Genomic DNA, 14,900 nt, shown 5'->3' with positions numbered 1-14,900 from the left:
GCTGAAATCCCGTGTACCACTGCTACTGAGTTTTTCTGTGGCTTGACCCACGTGGGGGCCAAGCACTTACAGGCCTGTGGGGGTGAAAGCTTCTGGCTTGCCCTTGGGCATGGGGGGGGGGGGGGGGGGCAGTGACTGGAAGTGGCTCCCGGCTGTGGAAGACTTGATGCTGACTCAGAGAAAGGTGGGGGTGGGGAAGAGAGAGACAGAGGGGGCTGGAGGGATGGAAAGGCAGGGAGATGGAGAGGAGGAGAGAGGAGAATGGAGGGTTAGAAAGTCAGGTTGGAAGAGGGAATGAGGGAGGGAGTGGGAGAGAGGTGAAAAGAAAACAGGGCCGAAACGGAATGAGATGGAGAAGGAGAACTAGAAAGGGGGAGAAAGAGGGTTAAAAGAGGGCAATGTTAGTGAGAAAACGGGAGATGGTGGAAATGTAGATTTATTAAATTGAGGAGGGGTAATTAACTCTATGAAGCAGCATCAGAGACATGCAAGGAGTATAGCATTAACTCTGGTCATGAAACAGGCACCGATGGCCTCCTGAGGCCCTGCTTATAAAACAGGTGCCAGTAACGGCTGACTGACACCGGGTTTCAAGCCCTTCTCTTACTGAGGAAAAGGACTGCAAACCAAAGCCAGGAGGTGAGATTAACTGAGGGAGGGAAGCTTTAATCGAATAAAGTGGTAAGGAATCAGCACTTCTCTGAATTGGTGAAAGAGCCGTAAGTTAGGTTTTTGTCCCTCATGCGCAATCTATATTTTAGACCGAAAAAAGGCAGAACAAGAGAGTGGGTGGCTGGAAACACAGAGGGGTGTGTGACATGAAAGACTGAGAGGAGAGACCCGAAAAGTTGGAGGGAAGAGCCAGAGAGATGGAAAAAGAAATGGAGACATGGCACACACATGGAAAGGTGCCATGGAAAAGGAGTCAGAAGACCGCCAAGAGGAGAGCCAGAACAGCTCGGAGAAGAACAGACAAACAAAGGTATTTCCGTATGTTTAGTTTCCATAGATTGGATATGGCAATTTTTCTTAATGATCTTACTTTTTATGTACATTTAAAAAATTGTTTTTTACTTATATGTAAAATTACTGACAGGTTGCACTGCTCTACTCTGGTTAGCTTTATCTTCTGTGCGTCATATTTCTGCCATCATCTATGTTACAGGTAAAATATACCAAATTCTATTTTGGACAATTTTTCGTGGCAGCTTGGGCAAGGGTAGATGCTGGTGGCAGAGGGAAGGAAGCAAACGGGAGAAAGGCCCGAGGAAGGAGGGGATGAATGGGAGAGCAAGAAGGGAGGAGAGAGGGGGGCAGGGGAAAGGAGGTGGGAGCATGAATGTAGGAAAGAGAGAGTAAAGGGGTAAGAAAGAGAAAAACATTGAGTGACAGAGAGAAACACAGGGGGGGACGACGACTCATGTTTATCTAATTTGCAGGAGGGAGAGAAGTTCTTGTAAACTGTCCTAGATCACTAAGTAGTGGCTCACAAGGGACTGATCAAATTCAGCTGAGCACATCCTGCTGGCTCCGAAAAATTGGGCTTGCTTCCTCACCTCTAGGGGTCCATGCCCCAGGTTTGTTTGCTTTCTTACCCCCACCACCTCCACTACAGGTGTCTGTTCTGCGACACTTTGGGAAAAAATGTTGTTTCTAAGTCTGCCTCCTCCCACCAGTCGTCGTTCTAGAACTTTCTTCCATCAAAATATGGTTGCCTGGGACCTTCTCGTTGATATATAGCTGATTTCTCCCAGCAGCAATCTTTCATACTCACACACGCACACAAAAAAATACATGAACCACAAAAACAGTACAGAAGATAATTCACAGGGCACAGCATATAAAAGAGAGCTCAGCAATCCTTGACACTCCCGCCCTCCTGGCAAGTCACTCTCTCTGCAAGGCTGGCACCCTGATCAGTGCTCACTTTCAGAATTCACAGGCTGGCTGTGCTAATCTTGTAATGCACGAGATTAACAGACAGTCCACAAGTTTTGTGAAAAAGTGGTGCCAGGTGGCCAAAGGCGGCAGAACTTTGCCATGGCTCTCTTTCTCCCCCTCCAGAGTTATGATCTTGTTGGATTCCCGTAGAGGAAACAGCTGGCATGCCAAATTTTAGCACTTTGCCCTTCATAGAAAATGCAAACTAAGCATTTGTCATCATCCTGCCAGACCAGTCCGGACAAGTGGGATTTGTCTGCCCTACCTGCAGATGGAGGCAGAGTGCAAGCGCTTTGCTCTGATGTCCTTCCCTATATATGCTGGTATAGCAGGAAAGGCAGCAGTAATCTCTTGCCCAAGCTGATCCACAAATTCCAACTGGTTCTGCCCCTTTTTTAATGGGTTTTTTTTGGAAATCAGAAAAAAACAAGCTTAGAATTTAACATTGTAAACCATAATTAAAAGGGACCCAGTAGGTTGAAAATAACCTCTACTCCTCCTTCCCCAGACTGCATTCTTTTCTGATAGGAAGAAATGGTGCAAAAAAGAGAGAGTACTCTTCTCTTTTTATTTTATAACTTTCAACTCTCATTAGGGTGGACTCTGGAAGGGCCTGTCAGGACTCAAGGAAAGAAAATTAGCAGGTTGGAACCTAACTGTACCTTCCTGATCATCCCGTCAGATCAATCCACACAAGTGGGATGCTCCTAAGCAGCATCTATCCCAGGCAGGAGATACCCAGGGCTGCTTCTAGGACTTCACTGGCAAATTTGTCTCCGTCTGCTTCCTATAGTGATTCACAACAGGGATGTGAATCGTGTCCTCGATCGTCTTAACGATCGATTTCGGCTGGGAGGGGGAGGGAATCGTATTGTTGCCGTTTGGGGGGGTAAAATATCGTGAAAAATCGTTAAAAATCGAAAAATCGAAAAATCGAAAAACCGGCACATTAAAACCCCCTAAAACCCACCCCCGACCCTTTAAATTAAATCCCCCACCCTCCCGAACCCCCCCCAAATAACTTAAATAACCTGCGGGTCCAGCGGCGGTCCGGAACGGCAGCGGTCCGGAACGGGCTCCTGCTCTGAATCTTGTCGTCTTCAGCCGGCGCCATTTTCCAAAATGGCGCCGAAAAATGGCGGCGGCCATAGACGAAAAAGATTGGACGGCAGGAGGTCCTTCCGGACCCCCGCTGGACTTTTGGCAAGTCTCGTGGGGTCAGGAGGCCCCCCACAAGCTGGCCAAAAGTTCCTGGAGGTCCAGCGGGGGTCAGGGAGCGATTTCCCGCCGCGAATCGTTTTCGTACGGAAAATGGCGCCGGCCATACGCGTATGGCCGGCGCCATTTTCCGTACGGAAAATGGCGCCGGCAGGAGATCGACTGCAGGAGGTCGTTCAGCGAGGCGCCGGAACCCTCGCTGAACAACCTCCTGCAGTCGATCTCCTGCCGGCGCCATTTTCCGTACGAAAACGATTCGCGGCGGGAAATCGCTCCCTGACCCCCGCTGGACCTCCAGGAACTTTTGGCCAGCTTGTGGGGGGCCTCCTGACCCCCACGAGACTTGCCAAAAGTCCAGCGGGGGTCCGGAAGGACCTCCTGCCGTCCAATCTTTTTCGTCTATGGCCGCCGCCATTTTTCGGCGCCATTTTGGAAAATGGCGCCGGCTGAAGACGACAAGATTCAGGGCAGGAGCCCGTTCCGGCCCGCTGCCGTCCCGGCCCGCCGCTGGCCCCGCAGGTTATTTAAGTTTTTGGGGGGGGGGTTCGGGAGGGTGGGGGATTTAATTTAAAGGGTCGGGGGGGGGCTTTAGGGGGTTTTAGTGTGCCGGCTCACGATTCTAACGATTTATAACGATAAATCGTTAGAATCTGTATTGTATTGTGTTCCATAACGGTTTAAGACGATATTAAAATTATCGGACGATAATTTTAATCGTCCTAAAACGATTCACATCCCTAATTCACAAAGGTGTGCAGGGAGACCCATGTGGCTGCCTTGCTGATATTGACTGGCACTGCCACCCTGTATTCTGCTCAGGTCGCTGCCTATGCCCTAGTGGAATGTGCTCTTAGTCCCTCTTGTACTGGCCCTACCTTTCATCAAGTAGGATGTTGCTATTGCTTCTTTAATCCATTCAGCAATGGATTCCTTACAGACTGCCGCAGGTGCATTCACACCTGTGGCAGCCGGTGTGAATGCACCAGCTGCCGCAGGTGCATTCACACAGATGAATGCACCTGCGGCAGTCGGTGCATTCATCTGTGTGAGTAACTGATTAAAGGCAACAGTCAAGTTGTCTAACGAATCCTGTTGTTCGGAGATTTGCTGGGCCAGGCCTGGAATGGCCTGCAAAGCGGTGAGCTAAGCCAAATCCATGGAGTTAGCAATCTGTTACGGTTATGAGGTGTTGGAGTGGATTCTTGGGTACTGCGGTGATGGTCACTCCCATGGGGAGGAGCCCCGTGAGGAACCGCAGTACTAGGCTAGACTCTATACACGCAGACACAGAGAAGTTGAATTTATTGTACAGCTCAATGATACTGCCCGGGGACTTTTGGCAAGTCTTGGGGGGGACTCCTGACCCCCCAAGACTTGCCAAAAGTCCCTGGTGGTCCAGCGGGGGTCCTGGAGCCATATCCTGCACTAGGGCCATCAGCTGCCGGTATTCAAAATGGCGCCAATAGGCTTTGCCCTTACTATGTCACAGGGGCTACCGGTGCCATTGGTCGGCCCCTGTCACATGGTAGGACCACAAGATGGCGCCGGCCATCCATGAGATCGCTTCAGGACCCCCGCTGGACCACCAGGGACTTTTGGTAAGTCTTGAGGAGGTCAGGAGGGTGGGGGGTTTATTCGTTAGATACGTTGTATTCATGGGGGTTCGCCATACATTTTGTGACCCCACGAATACAACGAATAGGGACATATATGTTGCGGATTGCCAATATGTCGAAAACGAATGCACACCCCTATCAGTTACTGTAGATGGAAATATTTTGTGAATCAATGATTGAAGTGATGCAGAACACCAAAGGCATTCATCAAGGATATGCTTTCTAGATGAGGGCATGGAAAATAATGTGTATTGTTTCGGTTTTATTTTATATTCTTGTTGTGTGTCTTTCATTTTAGGGTGAGTTACATTTTTGCAATGCTTGCACTCTAGTGTGTTTTGCAAGCAGTAGGCACTGAAACACCTTAACACGCATCAAACCAGCATCAACTACACATGCAGATATTTTGTTTGTTTTTTTGGAGTGACACAAAACGAAACAAGACATATGATTGGTGTTTTCATGCCTCTTGAATAGGGCAGCATATCCCTAATGCTTTCTTGGCTGATTTCAAAACACGACAAATTGCCTGATGAAAATATGGAAGAGCAGTGTGAGTGTGATGGGTTACCTTAAATTTTTTCCCAAAAGCTGAGAACAAATATTAGAATCAAGAACCTCCAGGCACATAAAGGATGCATCCCACCGGTGGGAGGCAGATCCAGTGAGATGCTGCGGCAGTCAGGGAGAGAGGGCGCTCTGCTGCTGTGCCCGGTGAGGGTGGAGTCAGGCCCTGGGAGAGTCCTGCGGTGCTAAAAGTGTGGCGAGGTCCAATCAGGTTTTATTGGAGACCTGCTGTGGGACCCCAGAATTGGGTAGCAGATCCAGAGTGGAGCTGGAACTGATTAGCTAGCAAAGGGAAACGCTCTGTGCTTGAGGTTTTGATTGTGTTTGTATTGTTTTATATATATTGTATGTCTTTTTATTGATGTTATTGGTTTTTATTTTGCGATACGCCTTGAATGACTGGCTTTGATACAGGTGCAATATGGAAACTTTTAAATAAATAACTAAGTAAAATAAATGTGCTTCAATATCCTATATCAATTTTGCTGAAAGAGTCAAGCCTAAAGGCCTCCCCCCTTAGATTGTTAGCTCTCTGGGGATAGGGAAATATCTACAGTATCTGAGTTTAATCTGCTTTGAAGTATCTAAAACAAAGAACAGAAGTCAAATAAATTAAAAAAGACTCTGGAAGTCATCTTCCTGCTTTCTTACCAGCCTACAGTATAACAACACAAAGGGTAGTATTCACAAATCTTCTTTGATAGTATTATAGGCAACACGCAAAAGAAGAACTTGATACTTTACAGTTTCAATATTTTATTATACAATCACATGTATTACAACTATCTAGACAATTAAAATCTATCTAACTCACACACACCCCATACATTCATCACTCACATTACATAAAACCAAATAAGTGCAAATTTCAGACTTATTATTATTCATCGACTTTTTGTACAATTATTATTATTAATCTACTTAATTCATTAATAGGTGATCCATGAAACGAATCCTCCTCTGTTTAATTCATTCATTTTTATTCCTAAAACGAGTCCAAGTCCAACAAAGATCTCTGTTTCACCCTTTTTCATAAGGGCTTACTCAGGGACTAACTCAGGAGCGTCAGTATCTTCAAATATCAAATTCCTTCACCATAATTCTATAACCAAAAATATTATAAGAAAGATTTTTTTAATTTACTAATGCATTACTTCCCATACTGAAGAGGCCACACACAGCGTAACCCTTTAAATCCCCCCCTGCGCCCGCCGAGCCTATTTTGCATGGGCTCGGTGGCGCGCACAAGCCCCGGGATACGCGTAGGCCCGGGGGCTTGGAAAAAGGGGGGGGAAGGGGGGGGGGGTGGGGGCGGCAATCCAGGGGCGGTCCCAAGTCCTCCGGCACAGCGGCCATGCTGGGGGCTGGTGCGCCGGCAGCTAGCCGGCGCGTGCAAGTTACGCCTGCCTTGGGCAGGCATAACTTAGACAACAAAGGGGGGGTGGGTTAGGTGGGGCTGGGGGGGTGGGTTAGATAGGGGAAGGGAGGGGAATTGGGGGGGGGGGGGAGTGAAAGGAAAGTTCCCTCCGAGGCCATTGGGCCTCCCCTAGGGCTTGGCGCACACAAGGTGCACAAGTGTGCACCCCCTTGTGCGTGCCAACCCTGGATTTTATAACATGTGTGCGGTAGCGCGCACAAATGTACCCTGCGCGCGCTCCTTTAAAAATCTGCCCCCTTTGGTTTTATGTGATGTGAGTGATGAATGTATGGGGTGTGTGTGAGTTAGATAGATTTTAATTGTCTAGATAGTTGTAATACATGTGATTGTACAATAAAATTTTGAAACTGTAAAGTATAAAGGTCTTCTTTGCGTGTTGCCTATATTCTTACCAGCCTAGGCAGCCACCTCTCATGGGCTCAGTAACTCAAATCCATTTTTTGGGATGGGACTGAACTCTCTATAACTGCACTTTTCTGTGATGAAGGTGAAAACCTAAGGATTGTGTGGGGGTGGCATGGTTATGAACTGGATTAGCACTTATCCACCCGTGGGTCAAATGTTCTTACAGTACAGAGGCAGAAACAGCACCTGTTTTGAAGAGTACTTACTGCATTTTCAGTGAGTTGCATTCAGTTGTTTGCTGTTTGTTACTGCCTTCAGTCTGCAATCACGGGCCTAAACTCATGAGAATCGCTTTACTGCACGAACTAACTGTGAAACAAGCACCACTGAAACAGCCAGCCAACCAAGTTTATTGCATTCATTGAAGATGCTCTATTCCCTCACCCAAGGACCTAATTGCTATAGTCTTTGGGACAGAGCACAAAATGTAGTCAGCATCTCAGCCCTGACCCAGACAGGGAGCGCAGACATGAAATCTTTTAAACATTATGCCAAACTGCGCCTAAAACCCATCCCGCAAATAAAGCAATCTCTTCTTTCAAACTCTGCTGTTCTCAGCAATTGGCTATGAGGGCACCTAAGGCAGCTGGCAGAGGTAATTTGTATGTCCCAGTTTCAGCTGCAGGAGTTGAAGGATCTTTCGGTGTCATGGCTCCTTCCATGGCAAAGATTTAAAGAAGGTTGGGAGAAACGAGTGAAGCACTGCCTGCATTGGTTCTAGAGCTCCTACAGGCACTTCTTTTAAGGATGCTAGGAAGAAACCACACTGCATTGGGTGCACACCCACACCCAATTTTCACAATTTGTACTGTTTCTGTTTTAAGAAAACCAGTGAGATCTGTGAAAAACCTCACTATGTTGCCGCAGCTTGCATTTCTCCTGGACTGATTTTCTTCCCCCTAAACTCTGCAAAGCATCAGCAAGCACAGAGGAACCAAAAGTGTGCACTACGAGTTAGGGCTACTAGTGGATTACTAGATTTACTGGTCTTGTACAAAATAACTATTTGTACCTTGGCTTTCCTCATATGCTCACAAATAACAGAGGGGCAGGGGACCAGAGTAACCGAGTGATTAAAGCAGCAGGCTGCAAGCCAGGCTTCAAACCCCACTGCCGCTCCTTGTGACCTTGGGTAAGTTACTTCACCCTCCATTGCCTCAGGACAAACTTAGATTATAACCTAATACAGGGAAATGTCTGAAAAGCAAAATATAAAAACAAATAAACTGTTTAAAACAACATTAGTTGGCCCAAACTCTAAGTTGTTGCTTGCCTGTGGTGTCTTGTTAGTGTACTTTGTAGATAAAATACATCTTAAAAGTGAAGGTCCCTCTGCTGTTTTAAAGCCCTTTTTATAGCCTGCTAGCTGTCAGACGTTACATTTACTAGCTGTGAAAAGGGTTTTGATTAGGGCAGGAGTTTGCTGGCGCTAAGGAACACTGCACAAGACTTAGTTGTGTGGACAGTTTCAGGGACAGTAGGTTAGCTCTCTGCCCTGTAGGGTTTATAATCTGGAGGCCATGGAGGCTGAGGTGACATGCTGAAGGTCGTAAAGGACTAGCGATAGCGGACGTGGGATTTCAACCCTGGCTTCCCTGGTTCTCGGCCCACCGCTGTAAGCACCGGGATACTCCTCCGCTCCTCGCACGGAGAAAGGGAACAGCACAGTTTGGGGGCAACCCTAGATGCCTGTTAGTCATAAAATGTTGGAAAACGGTTTTAATAAAGGGCAACAGAAGCTGCCATTTCGCCTCCGGGAATCGTGGGGCATATCAGTTGGTAAAAGCCTCTGTGTGTAGCAACAGGCACCAGTCTCTGCCCGGAGCACTGGAGAGTGGCGTTTATCCCCAGTGCTGTACGCCTTGGTCATACCGCTGCTGGCTGAGAAAATGAGATCTCATCACCATTATCATTTAATTTCATGCTAAGGCTACAACTACAGTATTTAAGAATAAAATTTATTGTTTAAGAATACAAGAGCTGGAAAGGGTTTTATTTACAATCAAATTCTATCTTATAGTAAAAGGCTGGTCACAATTAGTAGTATAGAGCAGTGGTTCTCAACCTTTATTCAGCCGGGACACACCTGACAGGTGGTTCTCACATGCAGGACACACTGAACGTGAGACCATCACGGGGCTAAATGTAAACATCCACTCTGCATCCACAGAAACCCCCTCGACCCCCAACAATGGGTGCAGAGCCAGAACTAGGGCATTACCCGTCAACTCACCATACATAAAAGATATTCTCGTTCTGGTGGCATTTCAGTAAAAGCAAAACAAACTCCCTTTACTACCAGGCACAATAGCCTTCCTTATGCAAAGACAGTAATTTACCACTAATGTATGTCCTATTGAGAAAATACAACAAGTAAGATTAATACAAATGCCTACACTACAAATATTAAACCAGGCCCTAAACACCAATATACTTCCTATTAGGAAAACAGAATAAGCCAAGCTGCTATAGAATCCCATGCAGAAATAATTGTAAAATTATACTAATAAATGTTTCAAAACAGCTGATGAACAGAATAACATCCAACAATTAAAAACTCATAAAATTTATTAAAACATGTCCAAATATCAATAAAATATTTCAAAACAGCAGACATCACATAATACCCAATAATTAAAATGGCAATCAATCATGAAAAATAATCTTAAAAAGCCACCTTTACTTACCCTCTCCAGCAACTCTCCTACTCCTTTCCCTTGCAGGCCAAAAGCACACACCAGAAGCAGCAGTGGCTGCTGAAGCTCTGTCCTCACAGTCCTCTTCCTTAGGGCCCACAACCAGTCTTTGTCTCTCTCTCACACACTCACATCAGTCACCTCCCTGACCAGTCTGTCTCCCCCACACTCACATCAGTCACCTCCCTGACCAGTCTCTCTCTCAATCACACACATGCTTTCTCACGTACACCTGCTCTCTGTTACTTACACACATGTTCTCAATCTCCCACATGCTCTCTCACTTAGACACATTCTGTCAATCACACTTGCACAAAAACACTCTCTCTTACTTACATACAAGCTTTCAGTCACACACACTGTTCTCTCTCCCTCTGGCTCACTCTCACTCATGGCCCCCCCTTCTCCCCAGCACAAATGGCAGGTGCAGTAGCCTCCTCCTCCAGTCCCTGTGGCCTGAAAATGAAGAATCACATCAGTTGTGGGTGGCTAATTCTGTTCTTACTCCCATCGCTGATCACTGGATGTGCTTCATTTTGGTCCAGGTCTGCACTGCTGCTGGTGCTTTATGCAGCATGGTCTTCTCTTCTTCCCATGCACCCCACTTTCAGTTCTGGCCACGGTGGCGGGAAGAAGATATTGCTGCTGCCATTCCTGCCCGGACGGAACGGCAGCAGTGTTAGTAGAAGAATATGTGCATCTCGTTGTGATGAAGGAGAGGAAGGGAAGCATGACCGGGGCAGTGGGATGCCAAGAAGCTGCGGCACACCTGCTGGTGGTTGGCGACACTCTGGTGTGTCCCACACACTGGTTGAGTATCGCTGCTATAGAGAACTGGTAAGATACTCTTTAATATCTCCGATGGCTGGGAGTATGGGCATCTGGATAGGAGGTTTTGCTTGGGGGTGGGGGAGTCTCGGTCAGGTAGAGCCTCAAAATCCAGACAGGTACATTACAATGTGCAGTAGTCGTTGGCAGGGTTCTGGATTACCCCTCAGAGTTGCAGTTGTGAGCCAGATGCTGTTTGGAAGAGCCCTGTTTTTATCAGCTTTCTGAAGGTTAGGAGGCCTGGGGTTTGTCTGAACGTTGCTGGTAGAGGGCTCCATAGGGGTGGGCCTGCTCCTTGGAAGATCCTCTTTCTGGTGCCCAGAAACATCAGCAGGATTAGTGTAGTAGACAGAGAAAAACACTGGAGGTGGTGGATGTACTCTTGTATATACTGCCAGGATCTGTTGTCAGGAAACGCGAATGTCACCAAGACACTGACTTGACTTCATCCGTCCATTCTCCTCTGAAGTACATTGTGACTATTCTCCTTCCGATAAATCTTCCTTTGGTGTAAATATAGTCCTTAGGTCTTTGAGCTGAGCCTCCCACTTCCTTGGGCCTTCTGGCTCACCCTCAACAAGATAAACAGAGAGAAGGGGTGGGAAATATAAAACAGAAACATAAAACAAATGCACCAGAAGGGGCTTCAGCACTGATTCTAGGCTTCTGAGTCCAGGCCCCAGCTCCTTCCCTTCCCAAACCGCCACAAGCCAAAAGCAAGAAAAACCCAAAGGCCTCCATCCAGTTCAAAAGGTCGACCTGAGGCCTCTGGTGCCTCGCCCCTGGAGTCTCAAAATTCTGCGGCTCAGGAACTCAAACAGGAGAAAAAGAAATCCCACTGCAAAGAGTTCAGGTTCAGTCTTTCAAAGCTCAGTACAGCTTCCCCATGCTTAAATCCAGAACTGTGGCTGACACCGACCTCAGTCTGGCTCCCCTGGGATCTCCACCTCCATGTGCTCCGATTCCTCTTGGATCAGTTCCAGACAGCTTTTGTCGTCCTCCTCATGCTCTGAAGAACCTCTCTCTGCCCCTCTAGTAACCTTACCTGTGCTCTTTTTGGGGAGTCAGAATCCCCACCCTCTCTGTACTCAGGAACTCCACTCTCAGAGCCCCATTCATGCTACCTCTCCCATGGAATTCTGGGAGTTGTGGTCCTTTCACATCTGCTTTGTGCTCTGGGCTTTCTTCTTTTGCATCTCACTCTAGCAAACGCAATGCTATGCTCACCTCCTAACCGTGATAAGGGGCTTTCCTCATCACAATGTACAGTGGCTATAGAAAGTCTACACCGCTATGAATATGCATGCATTTAAATGATCTCTTTTTTTTCATTCAACACACCATGCTCCACACTTTTCAGGGCCAAAAATGTTTTATTGGAGTTCAAAGCAAATAGAAATTTAAAAACCCTGAAATCCAACAATTGAATAAGTCTCCACCCCCTGTCAATATTTGGTGGAAATACCAATTATAGCTGTGAGTCTGTTGGGGTAGGTCTCCACCAACTGTGCACACCTATATTTGTCAATATTTAGACCACTCTTCTTTACAAAACAATTCGAGCTCTATCAAGTTCCGTGGGCAGCATTAATGGACACCAAACTTTAAGTCATGCCACATATTTTCAATTGGTCAAGGCTCTTTTTCTTCCTTAGCCACTCCAGAGTAGCTTTAGCTGTGTGCTTTGGGCTGTTGTCTTGCTGAAGGGTGAACTTCTATCCAAGGTTCAGCTTTCTTTTGCTGAGGATCTACAGGGTAGCAGGTTTTCTGCAAGGATTCTTCTGTACTTTTCTGCATTAATTGTTCCTTCTGTCCTGACAATGAGAAACATCCCCATGATGTTGCCGCCACGGTAGGGATGGTGTTCTCTGGATGATTTGCTGTGTTGGGTTCGCACCAAACGAAACACTTTACATTCAGGTCTAAAAATCTATTTTATTTTTGTCAAACCACAAAACTTTTATGTCCTCAGTATTCCTTTGCGTACTTCAAACAGGATTCAAGGTTGGCTTTCTTGAGTGATGGCTTCCCTTCTTGCCACCCTATCATACAGGCCATATCTGTAGAGTGCTTGGAATAGTCACGTGTAAACTGTGACCAGTCTTGGCCATGGAAGCCTGGAGCTCTTTCAAATTTCCATTGGCCTCTTGGTTGTCTCCCTGATCAGTTTCCTCCTTGCTCGGCTATCCAGTTTAGATGGACAGCCTGATCCAAGCAGGATCTTGGTATGCCATACACTTTCCACCTCTTAATCATCAGCTTCGAGGGATATTCAAGGACTTTGCAATTCTTTAATACCTATTCCCAGATCTGTGCCTTGCACACCTTTCCCCCAGAGTTCTTCTGACAGTTCCTTGGCCTTAGCTTTCAAATGTACTACCCAGCAGAGGGAACCAACAGAACTGCAGAATGTATCCTCTTATCGTGTGAATCAATAAAATTTAACATAAGTGGGGCCAATTCACTTGGTGTGCGTGCTTTGGAAGGTGATTGGTTACACTAGACTTTTAAGATTTTAGGATTGCTACAGAAAACCAAGGAAGGTGGACACTTACCCAACCAAGCTATTCCATGTTGTTATTTCTACTTCCTTTTCTAAGGAATTCTGGAATATATTTTTCTCTTGGCAGTTGTTGGGTGGGATGTATGGCTACTTGGAACAAACACTATTTTAATCCATTTTCCTTCCAGGCTTTACGTCAACAAAAGGTGAACATTTTGGAAGGGAGCACAGACCCACTATAGCCACTGTGTATGTATCTCAAGTCCTGGTCATTTATTGATCTTTGCAACTGATATTTTGGAACAGCAGAAGAGAACATTGAAGTATAAGATGAACTACTCTGAATTGGAGGTGGTGCATTTCTCTGGAGGTTATAGATGGGTAGATCATTTAAGTGCATGCCAATTGATAACAGGTATTTAAGCATCCAAGTCCCAGTGAAGTTAGCTGACCTTTATAAATAAACTATCATCTAACATCTAGTAGCATGATATGTAGTAGTCGTAGAGTCTTTGGGAAGATGACTAACTTAGCAAGATGAAACAGCCTGACCCCCGGCTTCAGAGGGGCCCATAAGTGCCATCAAGATGCATAAATTTCTGCCCTGTTCCAAATGAATCCAGTTCATGGCTCAGGCTCAGAATTCAGGGATGTGAATATAGCGCTTTTTCTAGATTCAATTGGAAGCATAAAAAGTTGCACATTTGACTTTTAGACAGATAAAGAGCACAGGGGGCCTTGCCACATCATAACTACAAAGCTATTTCCAGGCCAAGCATTTAGTGCCTCTTATGGGGTGGATACCCAGTGCAGGGTACAGAGTAGCTGCACCTGAAAAGCAGGGCTGCATGGCCTTGTAGGTTAAAAATATTTGCCATATATAAATTCCTCACGCGCTATTATTCCTCCCAGATCCGCACTCACCGTCTTAACCTTACCCCCTCGCCTATGTGTGAGAAATGCACTCTATCACCGGGCAGTCTGGGTCACAAGTTTTGGGGTTGCCCTACAGTTCAGACTTTTTGGCACGCAGCTGGCACTTTCATTTTTCGAGTGACTGGGATACAGCTACCTTTTCAGACTCCCGTCCTTTTTTGACTACCTGCGAGGAGTGGCATTGGGGCAGAAATGTAAGCAGCTGTGGATTCGGAAGGTTTGTTAGCCAAGGAGCCCATCCTTCAATCCTGGGTGGGACCGGACTCCCCTAATTTGGAAAAATCAAATTCGCCCTTTGTGTTTGGCTGAGAAGGTGGCAGAGCGCATAGACATCGCTGGTATATCACTGGTATATTCAGTTTTTGCCTCACAGAGCATGCAGTTTAATTCTCAATGATTTTCTCTGCCTTCTGTTCATTAATTTTCCTTTTTCATGTTTTTGTCCCCTTGTTTTGGCCTAAGGGGGGAGGGGAGTGGGGGGGGGGGGCTGTTTTGTAGTAAGGGGGGTTGTGAAGCTTCCACCAGCCTGCTCTTCATGTTTTCGGTCAATGTTCTCTATGCCCCATTTTTGGGGGGGGGGTAAAGGGGAGGGAGGGTTTAGTGGGATTAAGGGAATGCATTGCCTTCATTATATGCCTACTGTTACTACTCTAGTCGTTGTTTATTTGTTCTGGTTATTTGGAAATGTTTGTATCTGCGAAACTCAATAAAGATTTAAACATAAAAAATATTTGCCATTTGTCATCTGTGGG

The sequence above is a fragment of the Rhinatrema bivittatum genome, unplaced genomic scaffold (genome assembly GCF_901001135.1).
Source record: "Rhinatrema bivittatum unplaced genomic scaffold, aRhiBiv1.1, whole genome shotgun sequence".
In the NCBI taxonomy this organism is placed as follows: domain Eukaryota; kingdom Metazoa; phylum Chordata; class Amphibia; order Gymnophiona; family Rhinatrematidae; genus Rhinatrema; species Rhinatrema bivittatum.
Note: the sequence above shows the minus strand (reverse complement) of the source record.